Genomic DNA, 7,516 nt, shown 5'->3' with positions numbered 1-7,516 from the left:
TATATATTTCGCATATTACATTACTCTATTTAATTTTTATAATAAGATAGAATAAAAATAATAATTTCTATTGGACATCAAGGTAAAATATTTTATATTGACCATGCATGTTCATAAACTTTAAATTATTTCTATTTGAATCATCAACTATGAAATATTTTTTGTTTTTTGTTTTTGTGATAGTAATTAATGGTAACTAGTACTGTGATTTTTTTTTTTGGCAGGAACTATGAAATGAAGTATATTAAATAAGAAGTTTAGTGGAAGTCTATTGTACACGTAAATTCAATGACAATACACCATCTTGACAATAAATTTGTAAGCTTAATTTTCATGTACGGTTAATATAAACTTTTTTATACTATTGACATATTACTAGTATTTATGTGTATGATTTTAGAGGTAATAATTATAATATAAATTAAATATTTAATTTTTTTTATGATAATAATGCATATAAATTAAATTTTATATTTATTTTGTAATTATATTTTGAAAATAATGAAAAATACTTTATTTTTATTAATTTCCTGTGTTAAATTAAGATACCGAAAAAGTATTTTTACCTTTTTTTTTCTTAACCAACTGTCTTGTGAAAAAAGTTATATTTTAATTTTTTTATTACAATTAAATAAAACTTGCATATCGTTTCAACTAACTAACAAAGGCATTTAAAGAGTTTATTTATAATTTTCTATCAAGTTAGCTATACACATTTATTTATATTCATGTTTTGAATCTCTCAAACATTTAATTAGAAAGTATACAACAAAAATGTATTTGATAATTAATATTATATACATTAATTTTAATTTATTATTCGTCCACTTTATATTTTCAATAATTAAAATCAATTAATAATTTATAAAATTAATTGATAAAATTATTCTTCTCTCTATTTTATTTATTCTATTTTTTAATTATAAATTTATGATATTTTTTTTAATATATAAGAAATAATCAAATGTGATAATTATAAATATTTTAAAAGGGAGGAAGAAGTACTTCAAGATCAATTTCAGCGATTACTTGTGCAAGGTGTTTGGTTTACCAAACTATTATTTTTAGCCTATTTCCCTAAATCTATATGAATAATTTATAGTAAGTAATTAATTATATCCCATAAAATAATTTATTAAATAACTAACTAATAAATGTTTATCCAAATGCAATTAAGCCTAGTACATGCATACAGGAATTGGAAATAGTGACAGTGAAGAGTTGGCATTCAAAATGGGAAAATCATATAATATAGAAACTGCCAAAAAATAGTGACAACCACCACCCACTGAACAAATTTAACTTGAAGAGGACCACAATTTACACTAACCTTCTTAGCCGGTGACTCATTCAATGATCTTGATATGTGTATATATCAACCTCTTCTACTTTCTTCTCTATTCATATTCCAATTTAGAGATACACTTTTTAGTTTTTATGTTTTTCTCTCTTTTCTTTCCTTCAACTTCTTCTCCATTTCTCCTTTATATGTCACATCCTTTGGAAAAATCTGGTCTTATTATTTTTATTATTTTTTTTCATTTTAATTTATATATTATATACATTCTATTTAGACATTATTTCTTGGTTCAATATTCTCCTCAGCTAGATCATTTTTTTTATTCTTGTTTACATGATTTTAATCATGTGTGGCTAATTTTTGGAGAAAGAGGAATGAGTATGCGCAGGTGAGTTTATGCATAATTATTAATTTCCTTATATTTCATTTTTGATTTTTTTTTTTTATAAACAAAGTTTATTAAAGGGAGTACTAAAGGTACTTCCACCCTTACAACGTAGCCACGATCAGTTTGAATTCAATGTTATAATAGAAAACAATTATCGACTTTTTATAAAGGGTTGTAGAACTCCCACCTAATTATGTGCTTATATTTAATAGATTATACTTTTTTTTTAACTAAATATAATTATTTTAAAAAAACTCTATTTAAATAATAAAACATTTGACTTTTAGTAACTAGCTTATCAAAACTTCTTTTTGCATATTTTTCAATATCTTCATGTGTTTAATAGATTACATATCGATTAGTATGATGACTTAATTATGAGTTGTTGTATATAAGATGTAAGTGATTCTTGTAAAAAAATTCATAATATAAGTGATTATTTTCTTTACTGGATGACAAGAGAATTGGATTTCATGATGTTTGTAATTAATCATTTACATTTCTTTAAATATGTGATACAATTTATATATTAAAATTAGCGACGAAAAAACTAGTGACTAATATATGTGATTTAGAGAGGAATTTTACGTTTTTTCTTTTTAATTTTTTCTAGCTAATTTAAGTTTTTTTAGTTATGAGATGCATATATATATGTTTATTGATGATCTATATAGATATGTTGGATCAAGAAAAAAAAATCAAATACCTTTGAGATAAATATGATCAGCACCTATGAATGCAATTTTAATTTACAGAATCTTGCAAGTCCAAGTCGTTGGACCACTCCAGGTATTATTAACATCGTACATGTGCAAAATTCAAGGGATTCCTTTAATTAAGAAGATGTGTGATATTTAGTCACACAAAAGTTACACACCATATAAAATACAATGAGTGATGTTAAAATTGAAGAGGCAGAAAAATAATATAAAATATAAAAAACGTATATAAATATAGTACTTATGTTGGATTTTATATTTGACAAACATTTCTAAATTATGAATCATTGTCTAAAAAAATAATCATTTTCAGCATGCTACTAACCGGATTCCCATTATATGCAATCTCATGTATATTAATTTCTCAGGAGGATTCTTTGCGCATATAATTATGTTAATATCACAAATTAGAATTGATCTATAATTAATTACTGGGAAGGCTTGCATAATCTTCTGAAATTACGTTATTTGTTTGAAATATATCATATAAAAAGAGTTCATATGAACAATATATAAGGGCCATCAAGGTTTAAGGATTTCTTTTTTTTGGTTATTACGAATGTTGTGCTATAGATTGCGGTCATTGTGATGTGAATTAATCACAACAATATACATAACTTATTAAAATTATTTTCACAACTAGAAAGGATCGATAAATAAATTTTGAAAATTTGTGTTTAATTATCAATCTTAAAATAGAAATATGAGATTCTCATATTTGTTTTTGATAAATGGCATTTTGTCATGGCCATCACCGTCGTTTTATGTGATTTTTCTTCACTTCTTTAAAACGTGGAATAATTGTAATGATTGCATAATATTTTTTAAAATCTTGAAGGTGACATAAAGGTAGGGCTACCAAAACAATCATCTTAAGCCTCCAAAAATGATAAAGTTTTTACTTAATGAAAATATTTCATATTTATTGTTTTTAAAATTAATAAAATTTTATCTAAAATTAATATTGTCCTAACAAATACTAAATTGATTGATTTTATCATCAATTGAAAATAAATATTACACAAAATCAATCACGTTAATTTAATAAATGGTTTTATGTTTCTAAAATGTCTAAAATATAAATTTTAATAAAGATTTTAGTAATTTATTGGGGCAGTCTAATGAATTTGGTCTAAAGATGAACCTTATTATTTTTAGTAAATTTTAATAAATATTGTATTTATTTTTCATTTTTTATTAATTATTGAAAATGATAAAGTTATATCGTAACACTATTTTGAGAATTCAGATAAATCTATAATTTATTAAAATGTTATGATATTAAAAAGAAAATACTATTATGAATTTTAAAAGGGCTTCATATATGTATTGTTCGGGCCCTTACCTATTTTATTCAAGATGTTATAGCAGTAGAATGAATTGTTTGCGTAATTTTTTATATGATTTTTATCACATGATAACATTTGTCATGTTTATTCATGAAGATGGCAAGAAACAATGATGAAGAATGCATGGAATGAAGTTGTATGTGATGAATGATACATTTCATGTCATGTTGACAGAAGAGAGAGAGCACAACCCGAGAATGGTTGAAAGAGAATCTTTATCTTTGTTGGGAGTGTGCTCTCCCTTCTTCTGTCATCATCACATCCATCAACTTATTTTCCTCCACCTTTTGTCTATATGCGCGCGAGACATGCACCATTCATATACTACCAATCAAGGTAATGTGACTCTTTTTCTATACTTCATATTGATTGCTTTCTTCTATCAATTTTTTTTCCATTTTCATGCTATCATCTTTCAATTTTTGATATATTTGTGTTGATTGCTTGTAGGGACGGGTTTTTTCAATCATATCTTTTTTTTTTGGAATTTTTTTCTTCCAAAGCTACTTATTTTGAACCTAATATATTAAAATATTTTATTATTTTGAGCTTTTAGAAGGTCATACGGTGGAGATGCAATCATATTAATTTTAAAGTAAATTACTTAAAAAAAAAAACTTCTAAAAAGATTATATAATTGAAAAAAAAAAATCTTATTGGACCCTTATATTAAGACTCCTAAATAGTGAATTTTATTTTAAATACATCGCGACATCATAGTGAATAAAGTTCTACTTAGCTTCTATGATGAGTTATAGAGAGTTCAGATAATCATTTACTAGCAAGTTGGACAAAAGTCTTTAGTACATTTGACAGCCATATTGTAAGGAGTCACCAACGGATCTTGTTAGGAGTCCATATGTGCCAATGCATCTCTCAAATTAAAAGAATTTTGCTTTGCAAATAATATGTTTAGGCCATCATGTATAATGGTGGATGTTTCACCTAGTTAACACCAAATTAACTAGGCACCTCTTTTATTGAGGAATTTTTTTGGGTGACTATTGAAATATCTTCTTTCTTTATTTTTCGTGGGTCCGACCAACAGAATCAATTCTATTAAAAGGAAATGAGAATTGTTGTAACGTAGTCATATAAAATTATTAATGAAATTTATTTAAGAATTTTTGTTGATGTTGTGCTGGATTGAAGAGATTTAGTGTTTATTGAAGTTTATCATTAAAAAGTAAATTTAATCGTAGTTTTTTTCTCTCTGCTTTTATCAACTCGCAAAATTGATTACTATGTTAAAAGTTGACAGTTTTAATTTCTTTTTTATATATTTTAACTATAAATTAACGATGTGATTTATTTTAAATAATGCAACATAAGATACAACGATGATAAAGGATAAATATACATGACATTACATTAAAACTTTTTAAAAACTTTATTTTCAACTTATGAAATTATTTATTTATAATTTAATTAATAAAATTTAAATATTTAATACATCTAAATGATTGTATGTTGTATCATTAAAAAATCTCAAAACACTAATTTTTAATTAAAAAATCTAAAGAAAAAATTAAAACTGCTAACTTTTATAATAAAAAAACTAATTTCATGAATTATTAAAAATAAGAAAATAAAATTAAACAAAAATTATAAAATAGTATATATATATATATCAAGAAGTTGTACTATGGATAGATTTCTCACCGCCACATAATTAAGCATCAACATTTTAAACACTAGATATTCTTTAGGTACTATATACATCGGGAAAAACAGTAATCTGAAATAATGACTACTAAATTGAAATTATATAAGACTAATGATTTTTGTTTTTCAAGATCTACCACTCCAAAGACTACACTTAGGATGACACCATTACACCTGAATAAAGTAAACAACACAATAAATAACCTTTCTTTCACTTGAGTAGTGAATTAAATCCCAAAATACCAAGCCGCTCTTAAAAAATCCCTTAATATTACGGTCTTCAATTAAAATAAAATTTTAAAATTCCAGTTTATTATTTTATCATTTCAAAAAAAAATTATGAAAAAAATAAAATAAATTATAAAAAAAAATTGAAACTTTTGTATCAAAAAATTTTGAGAAAAAAATTGAATATTTATTTTTTGAATTTTTTTAAAAAGAATTTATCGACTTTTTTTTTTTAATATTAAGGGCTTTAATATAGATCCTAATTTTAAGAGGAATTTGGGGTCTAATATTAAAAGTCTTAATAGGGTGTCTAATCACCGCTAGAACTGTTAATTAAGTCTCAAAGTTCAAAGTCTCTTTAAAAAATTTTAATTATTAAAATAATTTTTTAAAACTCTAATTTATTATTTTATATTTTTTATGGGTCTAAGTAAAGGGCTCATGAGTTCATTGTTTTATTAATCTGTAATTTTTTCTTCAAAAAAATATAAAACTTTTTTTTTCCTCAAATTTTAATGAGAAAAATTAAAAAAATATTTTTCTAAAAAAATCAATTTTTTTATTAAACCAAAAAATTTCGACAAAGAAATAAAAAAGAATTGTATATATTTTTTATAAAAAAAAAATGAAACTTTTTTATAAAAAAACTTTGGGGAAAAAATAGATAAATTATCCATATTTCTTTTAAATAAAGATAAGTTTGAAAAATTGGCTTATAAACTTCACTTGGCCTAAAAAATTATAAAGATTTTTTAATTTTGAGAGTTTTTATTTTATTTTATTTTAATTACTATAAATCTTTTAACTCTCTAATATGTGAGTTGAGTCTAATCATTAATAAAATTGTGATATTAATCCATAATAATGGTGGTAGGGTAGATTAGTGATAGTGACAATGTATTGACAGGGGCATGGAGCCGAAGGGAGGGAATAATTTATGGGTTGGTTGGTTGAAGGGATGAGACGAGACTCAGATGAATATGATTTAATGAGTTTTTATTTTTCTGGTAGTTGATTGATTTAAAATATTAATTTTATTAATTAAAATTTTAAATGAATTATTGAAATAATTTTAATTTTAAATATTAAATAAAATATCCAATCGACGTCAATATACGGTCAAATGTGCCACATTATTAAAAATTGGCCAATTTATCATTTTTAATTTTAAAAAAATTCATTAAAGATTTATTTAAAACTTTTTTTAACTTATAGAGATAGAAATAAATAAAAATTATAAAAATTAAAATCAAAATAACTCATAATTAACATGTATCAAAAACACATTTAAGCTTTGAATTTTGTACAACTTTACTTGAGAGAATTTTCACTTTATTTCTTGTAATTTCATGTGGCAAAATCTTACCACCTAACTAACACCTAATGCACCTAAAAATATATGAATTTTATTATGACTAATAATATTTGAATTTAATTATTATGTACTATAGTGTAAAAGAATATAGACTATCAATATATTATAACTACATATACGAATAAATATGATATCATAATTACAAATAACTAATATTGTCAAAAATAAAATAAAATTATAGGAATTAATATGATGTATAATTTGTATATAAGTTTTGAGGATACCAGACTTGCAAGTTTATGAATATATATTTGAATTTTCTAATTTTGGATAAGTTTATTATTTTTTATCCTGTCAAAGAACATAGAATACTTTCATAATTGTGTGATTTTTTTGTGTAAGATTTTTTGGTTTATCGATTTATGTTAGTTTTAATGCAGATAATAAGAGTATGAATATTTCTTTCAATGAAAAAATGATGTATTTGTTTGGGAGAATGACATAATTTGATGGAACTAGTTAACAATTATTTAAAAGATTGTCTTAGATTTA

Source organism: Cicer arietinum, chromosome 5 (assembly GCF_000331145.2).
Source record: "Cicer arietinum cultivar CDC Frontier isolate Library 1 chromosome 5, Cicar.CDCFrontier_v2.0, whole genome shotgun sequence".
In the NCBI taxonomy this organism is placed as follows: Eukaryota; Viridiplantae; Streptophyta; class Magnoliopsida; order Fabales; family Fabaceae; genus Cicer; species Cicer arietinum.
This window is presented reverse-complemented; position numbering follows the sequence as displayed.